At 46.9% G+C, this 12345-nt stretch overlaps 1 non-coding gene across 1 annotated transcript; it reads right to left on the bottom strand.

Annotated features, from left to right (window-relative positions):
• Positions 1–11797: 11797 nt before the first annotated feature.
• Positions 11798–11988, bottom strand: LOC144801136 (small nucleolar RNA snR46). Its single transcript, XR_013605007.1, has one exon. It is a non-coding gene; the product is annotated as a small nucleolar RNA snR46 (small nucleolar RNA).
• Positions 11989–12345: the final 357 nt, after the last annotated feature.

Below are 12345 nucleotides of genomic sequence, written 5' to 3'. Positions count from 1 at the left end.
CTCCCCCGATGATCCTCTTAAACCCCATATGTTTAGAAAATTCCATGATTGCCTCTTGACCGATGGTCAGGAATTGATAAATATGTCACTTCAAACTGAGGCGATCCCTAAGTCATGGAAGCACGCTAAGGTCATTCCTATGCTGAAGAAACCACACTGGATGCGTCTCTGCTGGAGAGCTTCTGTCAAATTTATTTGCTACCATATTTGGCCAAGATTATGGAGTCCTATGTTAACATCGCTCTGCCCAAGCACTTGAAAGTAAATGAGATCTTGGACAGGTCTCAAAATGGTTTCCGGCCCAGACACAGTACTGAATCGGCTCTACTGGCAGTAACAGAGCAGCTATGGGCCACGTTAGATGAGGGTAACACCTCTGCACTAATTCTATTAGATCTCAGTGCGGTCTTTGACACGATCTCCCATAAGATTCTGCTCCAATGGCTCAAGGAGATCGGGGTCAAGGGCAAGGCCCTGGCCTGGTTTGCATCTTTATGTATGTCATTTATGTCATTTGTAGAGCGCATTAACCACCCCGGTTGGGGTACCTCCGTGCTTAGGACACATTTGAGACAGAAGGGTCGGTGGCTCAGAACAGTGAGATTTTTAGTTTTTTCCTGAAGGACATGTAGTTAGTGCATTGACGAATGTCCAAAGTTAGTTGGTTCCAGATTTGAGGAGCTAGGTGGGAGAACGCTTTGCCTCCTAGTCTGGTTTGTTTTATTCCCGGGACGGACAGGAGAGCCTTGCCTCCTGAACGGAGGGTTCGTGAGGGAATATATCTGATCAGTTTGTCCGCCAGATATTTAGGTCCCATTTTGTTCAAGCCTTTGAACACCATACAGCTGATTTTGAACTTAATCCTTTTGCGAATGGGCAGCCAGTGTAGTTCGCGGAGTAGGGGGAGTGAGGGTGTTCTGGGGGAAGCACTTGTTACTAGACTTGCAGCCGTATTCTGTACCACTTGAAGACTGCTCAGGCAGGATTCCTTTGCAGAGATCAGCAGGGCATTGCTGTAGTCCAGGCGGCTTAGAACTAAGGCATGTATCAGGGTTTTACGTGTGGAAGAGGGGAGGAGATGGAAGGCTCTACGAAGCAGGCTAAGTGCATAGTAGCATGTTCGTGTAGTTGCCGCAACATGCTCCAACAGGTTTAGTTTGTTGTCTATTAGGACCCGGAGGTTTTTAACCACTGGTTTTGGGGCTGGTGCTGGTCCCAGTCCCTCGGGCCACCAATTGGGTGTCCAACTGGTTATGGCTTCCTTAAATAGCATAATTTCAGTTTTTTCAGCATTCAACCTGAAGGAAGTTGCTGCTCATCCACTTTGTAATGGTCTTCATTCCCTCCGCGAAGCTGCTTTTGATGTTGGGAGTGTTTTTGTCGAAGGAGAGGAGAAGTTGAGTGTTGTCCGCATAAGATATTGGAGTGAATCCAATGTTCCTTAGAAGTGATGAGAGTGGAGCTCATATATGTTGAATAAAGTGGGGCTAAGGCCTCCCTACTCCGCAAACTACACTGGTTGCCCATTGGCAAAAGAAATAAATGTGGGGCTATGGCTGGAGCCCTATGGCAAGCCTTTGGATACCCTAGTGGTCTGAGATTTGAAGGGACCCAGGTTTACTGTTTGTGTTCTCTCCTTCAGGAAGTCTGTCAGACAATTCAGTGTATTGTCATTGATGCCTGTGGCTTGTAGTCTCTCCAGCAAGTTCCGGTGTGAGATGGTGTCGAATGCAGCGGACAGGTCAAGCAGTATGAGTTTTACTGCTTGGCCAGCATCTGCATGCATTTGGATGTCATCTGTGACATTTATCAAGGCTGATGATTCTGTGCTATGTCTGGGGCGAAAGCCTGACTGTGAATGGTCAAGGCAATCAGAGGCGTCTATGAAGGTGGACATGTGTGTATTAATGTGTTTTTGAAGTCATTTACTGTGGAGAGGGAGTAGTGAGATGGGTCGGTAATTGGAGATCATGTCAGGGGCAGTTTGGAGTTTTTCCTAATCTGCATGATCTGGGTGGCTTTCCACTCCTTGAGAAGCTTGCCTTCCTTGCTTGAACTGTTTAGAATGGAGCAGAGTGGGGCCGCCAACTGAGCTGCGAGTCCTCTGGAATTTCTGCTGGTATGCCGTCATTAGGGGATCTAGATTCGGTTGCTTTCATTAGGGATTCTGTGTCTTGAATGGTGAGAAATGGGAATTCTTCAAGTGTTAAGGTGCTAGGTGAAGCAGAGGGGGGTTCGACGCTGGGGTGGGTGCATGGGTTGGTGGGTGTCCTAATTTTATTGTAGATGTTGTCAATTTTTTCTAAGAGGTAGCCTGCATTACTGTTACAGAGAGACTGAGTTGGGGCGTCTTCCGGATTGTAGGCTTTGGGACTGATACGAGTGTTGAGTATCTGAAAAAGGGCTTTTGGGGTGTTGTCAGCCTATTCAAGTTGGTTGGCTATATATTTCTTCCGGGCGAGTTTCAGGTTTTTATGGTAAGAGGCTAGGGCAGTTTGATATTTTGGTTTGTCGAGGAGAGCATGGGTTCGGCGCTATTGCCGCTCTAGTTTTTTACACTGACTCTTCTCTGTCCGAAGGTCAGTAGTGTACCAGGGGGTCTGGGAGCGCTTGGGAGTCGCAAGGGATTTTTTCAGTGGGATCAGCACATCTATGGTGGATTTTAAAGCAAGCTGAAAGTCAGTTAGGTGCTTTTCCGCCGTTATTGACCGATTGCTCTTTTCAGGTCTCTGCCCCTCCCTATTTGTCCAGCAGCTACCCTCTCAGTTGCGGGGTTCCCCAGGGCTCTGCCTTGAGCCCCACGCTGTTCAATGTATATGTCCGCCCACTGGCCCTCTTGGGGCGGCATTTTGGTTACAGACGACTCGGTTGCAGACGATTTGGGTGTGGAGAAGAGCGGTCCCAGCAATTTTGGGAATCAGAATCAACAAAAGACAGAAGTTTAAATCCACCCTAGGGATCCGAATGATGTTTGGATTTTTGAGGAGAGATACAGGGCAGCAACTCCACAAGCAGGAGAAAAAATAAAATTGGATTGCCGGTGCAGCTCCCCGCCCTCTTGTGAAGAAGAAGAGACCAAACGGGGTTGTTTGCGTTTTTAAAATAATATGAAAGGACATCGCAGATGGCGAAGTGGTTGCCACACATAAGCTATTTCTGAAAAACTATAGGATATCAAGAACCAACGTAAAGGCACGATGGTTATACTAACAAAAATAGGAGAATTCTGAGAAATGCAGAAAAGTAATATGCAATAAGGAAATCTTTTAAAGTGGTTACCAACCAGTACCCTTTATTAGGAGAGACCTATCATTCTGTCTTGAAAAATATGGTATATTATTGTTAAAAGCCATCGAAACGCGTCGACGCCTACATCCGCACAATCAAGGGACAAAGTCTATCCTGCAGACAAGATTAATTAAGCGGGTCCAGGATTAGTTCTTTTGAATATTGGGTTTCCTGATGTGCAACTTTTATGACAAATAGAAGTGTCTGTCTCTCCCCTCTCCTTCCCCCTTTTTTTACATGATACAGTGTGCAATAGATTCAAGAAATTTAGATGAATATTATGGTGATGTTATTGTGCATGTTTTTAATGAAATTATAATTTGTTGTTTTTATGATGTGTAATACTTATGACATGTTTTTTTAACAAAAAAATAAAAAAGTGATTTATAGAATTCTTCGTTTGTGCATTACATAGTGTTAGAGACCATTACCAATATATGGGCTAACTAAGGTGTAAACAATATCGTATACAACTGATTTTTAGTTTTGTCCGCCCAGGGATCCTCCCGTTTTTTTCACTGTTGCAAGTACTCTATTTCCCTGGTGTCAACCATTTACGCCTCTTGGCTAAAGCACATAACATCATTATGGTATTTTATGCTGATGATACCCAACTGGTATTTACCTTTTCCAACAACCTTAAACAAGACCAAGTGAAATTAAAAGAGGATCATCTGGCCATCTCAGACTGTATGGCAAACAATTACTTACAATTGAACTCCTCTAAGTCTGAGGTGCTCTTGGTGGGTTGTGACATCCATCAATAGGACAACCAATGGTAGCCTACGACTCTGGGTACCCCCCTACCGAAAACCATGGCTAGGAACTTAGGGGTCCTGATGGACAATACCCTCTCATTTGAGAACAATGCAAAAAAGTGCTGGGGACTTATTTTGGGCTCCTAGGGGGCCTGAAACCCACCTTGGGATACTTTGATGCATCCAACTGCCAAACGATCGTTCAATCTGTAGTGCAGTCTAGATAGACTATTATAATGGGCTCTTACTTGGTGTGAACAAATCCGTAACTAAAAAACTCCAACGGGCACAGATTGCGGCACCTCACACACTTTTTGCTTTCCCAAAGCACTATCATGCCTCTAATCTTCTTCACCGTCTTCACTGGTTATCAATTGAACAGAGAGTCCAGTTTAAGACTCTTTGAACCATGCACAAGATTCTACATGGCCAAGGCTCCCAAATCCTGCAAGGACTATGTTCTCCATATGTCCCGACTCGAGCTCTATGCTCCGCTGACTTGCACCTGGCTTGTACTCCCCGAGTGCACAGGCGGAGAGCAGGGGGGTGCTCATTTAGGGCAATGGCCCCTACCCTATGGAATGCTGCTCCTCTTGCTGCTCGGAGCACACAAGAGCACTGGGCATTTAGGAAATTGATTTGGCCAACTGTCTGTCAGTGCTGGAACCTCCCATTGTTGGGGCAGCCATGCGCTTTATAAATTTGCTTAACATAACGTAACATAAGGGCTAATGGTGTGGCAAATGCCGACAAAGTGGTGGTGAAAGGATTGTGAACGAATTATGTACAATCCAAGGACCGACTTATAAAGAATACATAGTTCAAAGAGCTGGTGCGGACTATAGTAATGGTACTTTATATGATGCTTGTGCAGAATACATCATCTAGTAGTGGTCATAGAAAGTACAGATGGTGATAAGTCATGTGACAAGGCCCGAACGGATATTTTCGTTGAGATCATTTGTGTGAGTCTTAAGTATAAAGACAGCTGTGATTCTTGGCTCAATTGTTCAATGATCCCCCATCTCAGGTCACTGATTGTGTGTTTGTATTCAATATAGTGTGCAGACATCTTCCTGGTAGCGCGACTGCATGTTAGATTGCTGCGGGTTTTGCAGATTCAGATTTTCACCATAGGTGTGGTCACTTCTACGTAATGCAGATTGCAAGGGAACATTAATCATATATATCACTGATTGTGAGTTGCAATTGGTGAAATGTTGCAGCTCCCATGTCATGTTTTTTTTAAATTTGAGAATACTGGTTGTTATGTTATGTTATGTTATGTTATGTTATTTGGATTTTTTGAGCGCACAGCTGCCCCAGCCAAGGGGCGTCCCGGCGCTATATCTAGAACAGGTAACACAACCAATAACACAGAAAAGTAGGGAGTAATTAATAGGACAAAGGAAAAAGGTGAGTTTTGACAACTCTTCTAAAAGCAAAAAGGTCCTCCAGAGAACGAATGTGGGCCGGGAGTGTGTTCCATAGTTTAGAGGCCAAAACCGTAAACGATCGGCCACCCAATCTACATTTTTGGAAGCGGGGAATAAGTGCCAAATTTTGGCCGGCAGAACGAAGGCTGCGCAGAGGAGTGTACAAGGACAAAAGGTGCTGAAGTATGATGGGGGTGTCAGATTTAAGAATCTTGAATGCAAAGCAGAGGGCCTTGAACTCTATACGTCTGGTTACTGGCAGCCAGTGCAAGTTGAAAATTGTGCTACGGGCTGAGCAGAAGCGCGGCAGGCCCACCAGGGCCCTAGCTGCCGCATTCTGCACCCGTTGAAGTCGTAGGACTTCCGCCTGGTTGGCGCCCAAGAACAGTGAGCTCGCATAGTCGAGCCTCGATAGTACACTAGCTTGGATCACCATCTGGCGGGTAGGGGCATCAAAAAATTTGAGGATAGGCCTCAAACCACGCAAAATGCCGAAGCATATGGATGCCACCTTCTTAGTATGGAACGAGAAGATTAGTTTGGAATCCAACCAGACGCCAAGATTTTTGAGTTTGGAGACAGGTTTTGGGGGGGGTCCCAGCTCCTTAGGCCACCAGCTAGCACCCCACAGATCAGGATGTTTCCCTAACACCATCACCTCAGTTTTGAGGGCGTTGAGTTGTAAACAGTTGGCCGTAAGCCAACTAGCAACAGCCCTCAAACCATCCGCAAAGTTCGATGCCAGTTGGTCAGAGTCCCCATTGAGAGCCACCGCCAACTGGGTATCATCGGCGTATGATACCATAGTGAGACCCCAACTCTTCGCAACCTCCGCCAAAGGTTGAACATAGAGGTTAAAAAGAGTGGGGCTCAACGCCGAGCCTTGCGGGACACCTTGAGTGATGGCGTGGGGCTTGGATCTGAACGGTGGCACCACAACCTGAAAAGATCGTTCCGAAAGGAACGATTGAAACCAGTCTAACGCCCTGCCTGAAATGCCTGCCTCACTAAGCCTTCGAATAAGAATGGTGTGAGATACAGTGTCAAAGGCAGCACTAAGGTCCAAAAGGACCAGTGCCGCCGTTTGACCTGCATCTAGTACAGAGCGGAGGTGTTCGACCATGAATAGAAGTGCCGTCTCTGTACTATGTCCAGGTCTAAAACCATTCTGTGTCGGATCCAATAGATGTGCAGATGCCAGATGGTTTGTTAAGATGTTATTAACATGGGCCTCTGTAATCTTTGCCACCCAAGGAAGGAGGGAGATAGGTCGATAACTCTCCGGCTTCAACGGATCCAATCCAGGCTTCTTTATGATGGGCATGACACAGGCAGCCTTCCAACTAGGTGGAACTGAACCGATGGTAAGGGATTGCTCCACCAGATGGCGAATGGGAGGAAGGCAAAAGGACGCCGAGTCCATAAACTGGGCAGGTCTCAAAGGGTCATCCGGAGAGCCAGACTTGACCTTGGCCGCTAGGAGATTAAACTCCTGCTCCGATGGTATAGAGAGAGAGGCCAAGCACTGGGAAGTACGCAATGTCAAGGTTGTACTGTCAGGGTCAACTTTGGGAAAAGAGCAGTAGATGGCATTTACTTTTTCCACAAAGAAGCTGGCTAACGACTCACAGTGGGCAAGGGAACAGATCTCCGTAATAGGAAGTCTGTTCACTGTGAGCTCCTTCAAGATTTTAAAAAGCAGTTTGGACGGGTTAGAGCTCGCCTGGAACTCCCGTGCATAGTAATCAGCACGGGCCCGGCAGACAGCTCTATGGTATAGCTTTACCTTGGCCAGATAACATACTTTCAGGTCTTTATCATAATTCTTCCTCCATGCTCTTTCGGCTTGTCGGCAGGTAGCTTTAATACACCTGAGTGCCTCCGTATACCAGGGGTTAGGCTGAGAATGTCGATTCCTACTCCAGCCGGCTGGGATTAATACGTCAAGGACTTTGACAATCCAAGCGCAAAAGATGGTATAGCCGGTTGCAACGTCATCTGTATGAGCCAGCGGTGTAGTGATCAAGAGACGGTGGAAATCCTCCAATTTGAGCTTTTTCCAGGGCCGCCTGAAGGATGTTTTACCAGGCTTCCCTATAAATTGTGTCACCATTGTGACAGAAAGCTCAATGAGGTAATGATCACTCCATCCCATGGGTCTAGGGGGTAAGACCTCGACCAGTTGCAGATTAGTAAAGACCGGATCGAGGATATGGCCTCCCTCATGGGTCGGATGACGGACCAGTTAGAGTAGCTGTACTGCTTCAAGATCGTCCAGCAGACCTCTAACCGCTGGTATCTCCATGGCATCAAAGTGTATATTAAGATCGCCGATGATGGTAATATTGGAGGAGAACAGAGACAGAGAACTAACCAGCTCAGGAAGAGCTTTCCTGAAAGCACTGTCACTCCCCGGAGGGCGGTAGATCAAAAGACCTGACAATGTTTGATGCTGACTAAAGCCAATGGAAAAATGGGCACACTCAGCACCGGCCAAGTTCATGGGCTTCCAGGTGCACGTGAAGCAAGCTTTAAAAGCCACGGCTATGCCTCCACCTCTCCCCTTGCGATTTAATGTATGAATTGCATAACCCGGAGGGAGGGCCAGATTAATAATGGCCGTATCCTCATCACCTAGCCAGGTCTCCGTCATGAAGAAGACATCGGGGCTTTCCAAGGAGATAAGTTCATAAATATCTCGATGATGTTTAGACAGGGATCTGATATTAAGATGCCACAGTTTGACGGCACTGGGGGGGGGGAGGTTCCTTCTTACAATGCGGTAGTACCTGGCTAGGGGCCTTCGTTGGTGCCAATAGTTCCCACCATCCACATGAACAAGTATGAGGGCCGCACAGAGGATGCCGAGCCGAGTGCGAACAGGAAGGCAAACATCGTCTGATTAAATGAAGAGCATGGCTGGAATATTGACGGGTCATACTAGCAACACGATAGAGTCCCGCCACGTCCTGCGTCTTCCTTGCGCGGACGAGCGCAGACGGGCAGGACTCTGGCACGACTCTGGCACAGCGAAGGCGTCACAACTGCGCGTCCCGCTGCGCAGGAGGGTACGACTTTAAGTAGGCGCTCCCCGGAAGAAGACGAGCGTAAGAACGCTCCAAGATGGCGCCCGCCGGTCTTGCCGGAGCCCAAAGCAAGATGGCGCTCGAATGCGGACCCCGAACCTCCCAAGGGACCCAGGACCCACCAAAGCGGTGGTGTAAACACTATTTATATGCGGTGAGTGGAGGGGGGAAAAAGAGCCCAGCCCGGTCCGCTAAAAACAGGGGAAACAAACAAATCAAAGCAAACAAAATATTAAAACAGGGAAGTAAAAAATTATGAAGCGCCAGCAGCAGCGCGCTATCAGCAATGGAATACCTGTTTGAGAACACAGGTATCTAAGGGTCCGCCTTAAGTAGGCGCTCCCCGGAAGAAGACGAGCGTAAGAACGCTCCAAGATGGCGCCCGCCGGTCTTGCCAGAGCCCAAATCAAGATGGCGCTCGAATGCGGACCCCGAACCTCCCAAGGGACCCAGGACCCACCAAAGCGGTGGTGTAAACACTATTTATATGCGGTGAGTGGAGGGGGGAAAAAGAGCCCAGCCCGGTCCGCTAAAAACAGGGGAAACAACCAAATCAAAGCAAACAAAATATTAAAACAGGGAAGTTAAAAATTACGAAGCGCCAGCAGCAGCGCGCTATCAGCAATGGAATACCTGTTTGAGTTGTCTTATTTAAATGGCAGACATTGCAGTTTCTGCAAGAGTGATGAAGCCTTGGCTGGGTCTTATGTCGTCACTTGTGCGTGGTCGTTTGTGAACCAACATATCTTTTAGGCTGCACCCCCTTCTGTGTGAAAACATGAAGGGAACTGCTAACGCCAGGACGCTGCTGTTCCTACCGTTATATCGGTCCTGGGAGACCGCAACAGGAGACGCTTGATAAGCGGAGTAGGGCTTGAGCTCCCTGGGCACTGCTAACGCCAGGACGCTGCTATTCCTACATTTCTATCAGTCCTTGGAGACCGCAACGTTCACCTCCGGCTGCCTGCTGCTCCTGCTGCCTCTCTACCACCAGCGCGGGACAAAGGACTCCAAGTCCCGGCATCCCTTCTGTGGTGCTTGCTATCCATGATAACAGCAAGCTCCAGGAGGCGCTTGATAAGCGGAGTAGGTCTCTTGCTCCGCGGGACGTGCTTGGGCGCCCGCCGGGGGCAGCCCCGGCCAAGGGCAGGCCCGTCTGAGCCCGTCTGAGACTGGATGAGACTGGACTGGGCCCCCCATCTGACAAGTTGTGTAAAGTGACTCCCTATGTGACTGTTTGAGCATTGTTAAACTGTTGACGTTCACTATAGTCTGTTGAGGGGTTTAGAAAGAGCAAAGACTTTGGCCACTAGAAGCATTGCAGGGAGCATATTTATTTTACTTGAACCCCTTACCCTTTTTATTCGCTCTGAGCAATTTCAGCTACCGCACAAGCATGGGGGAGAGTCCGCCCCCGCTTGCAAGGCCTAATACCCGATATAAAGCTTCTGAGCGCACACCTATCACTAAACCAACAGCTATTGACTAAATGTTACGGCAGGCGATAGGAACTGTCTCTAACGAGATAGAATACTCAGAATGACGGCTCTCCTTGACGCCAACAATCCCATGCCCATCCATGGTTTTGGAATCAGGAGTCTCTGACTTGTCCCAGACAGTAAATCTGTCGAATACTCCTGATCTAATGCCAGTTTTGGAAAGGGCATCTCCTGTAACTGTTGATAAATTTGACACGGGGGGCCAACTAGGAAAGGTGGCCAAAGGAAACAAAAAATACATAAGGGGGGGAAGCAAGTGAACTCTTCCTTGAGATCAGCGCCAAAGACCCAGATTGAGAGCAATACACCTGGTGGAAGTAGTCCACTAGTACTGGAGCCCCCGCTATGGGCCACAAATATGTCAAGAGAAATCAAAACGCATTTGGAAACCTATATTTATAATGAGATAGAAGCTTTTAAGAAACATTTAGAGAAGCTTACATTGTTGGTTCATTCATGGGGGAGCAAAATCGACATCCTCTCTAATACTTTGGTCAATTCCAAAATTTCTGAACAGGCTCCTATACATCAGAGCAACCGAGCGACCATATCTCCCCATACAGCCCCCGGAGAACTTAACGCTGCAATAGGGCCCCTCTCCCTAGCCAATCATTCCACAGACCTCGGCGGGTTACAGGAGGGGGTTGATGACCAAGGCCCATTGACAATGTTAACAACTATGGGCCCGCAAGTGGAATGTAATCTTCTCAGTAAAAGTAGAGGAGATTATGGGAACAATGGCCGTTTCACTAGAGCCATACCTAAATCCAATCTGCAATGTATAGACCTACCTCCAGCCTCGACTCCCTACACTGTTATTTTAACTGGAGTCCCTGAGCTGGAAACAGATAGAGGGGAGTCATATCCTGAATTAAAAAACAAAGTTATTTTCTGGTTAAATAAATATAGACAGCTGCCCCCTTCAATTCAGAGCGAAATCCTCTTTACTAGGCGGGTTAGTTGGTATGGACAGAGTAGGAAAAATATCCATGGGGACTGCGTATTGATTAATTTCAGGGACACCAGGGCGTTTAAGACATCTTAATCTGGGACCATGTAAGGGAGACCAGTGGTATAAGGGTGCTTCCTCTTGATTATTTTTATCCTCCACTCCCCTGATAGAAAGAATGGGAGGTGCATATAAAAAATGGGAAAAGAGAGCCCAGACGGACTACTTGCCAAATATGGGACGGGGCCCGAAACAATCCCGCTTTTTAACATTCCAGTTATCAATAGATTTAGCAGCTTAAACCTAGTGGATTGACTGGATCCCTCAGTAGAAGCAGTCGAAGGTATAGCGATCCAATACCCATTGCTACAAAACTGCGAAAGATCTGAGTTTGGGTTTTGTACTCTTGGGAAAATACTTGAGGTCATAGTAGCACCGGGTGGAATGGGAGCCCCGCTGAATACACCGGGGGATTCCTCAGGGAATACACAAGATTATGAGGGGATACTTTGTAAAACACTTCAGCAGGGGGTGGAAACTTCTGACCTCCTGACTGAAAATATAATAGACTCACATAACACAAGGGTTCTTTCATGGAACATAGCAGGTCTTGCTTCCAAGTTGGACCATCCTGACTTGGGAGCTTACATCGACATGCATGAGCTATGTCTCTTTCAAGAGACATGGGGGTAGATGTATCAAGCCTTTTGCGATTCGCAAAGGCCGAAATTCGGCGAATTTCGGCCTTTGCGAATCGCAAAAGGCTTTTTTGCATTTTTTGAAATGTATCACAAAATCGCAAAATAAGGAATCGCAAAAATTTGCGATTCCTTATTTTGCTTAAGCATTTAAGGAATCACAAATTTTGCGATTCCTTAAATGCGATGTATGTGGGTTTTAGAAATTGTGAATTTGTGTTAAGAAATCGCAAATTACCACCAACTTGTAGTTGGTGGTAATTTGCGATTTCATTTAAAAATGCCCTATTTTGCATTTGTGAAGGTGGCATGTGACGCACATACATGCCCATAGGGCATGTATGTGCGCCATATGCACACACACATGTAAATTTCAGAGGTGCAGCAGGGTGTCTTTGGGACACCCCTGCACCCTTGAAATTATTCTCAATTTACGAATTTGCAAATTGCGATTCGCAAATTAAGAAATATTTCACAATCATTCCTATGGGCCTCCTGGCCCATAGGAATGCATGGGAAATTATTCCTTAATTGCGAATTCGCAAATTGCGAATTCGCAAATAAGGAAGACTAAGAAATCGCTAAAAAATAGCGATTTTCTACATACATTCCATTTTGCGAATTCTAAATA

The sequence above is a fragment of the Lissotriton helveticus genome, chromosome 12 (genome assembly GCF_964261635.1).
Source record: "Lissotriton helveticus chromosome 12, aLisHel1.1, whole genome shotgun sequence".
Classification (NCBI taxonomy): domain Eukaryota; kingdom Metazoa; phylum Chordata; class Amphibia; order Caudata; family Salamandridae; genus Lissotriton; species Lissotriton helveticus.
The sequence above is the reverse complement of the archived record's forward strand: the minus strand, read 5'-3'. Positions and strand labels throughout refer to the sequence as shown.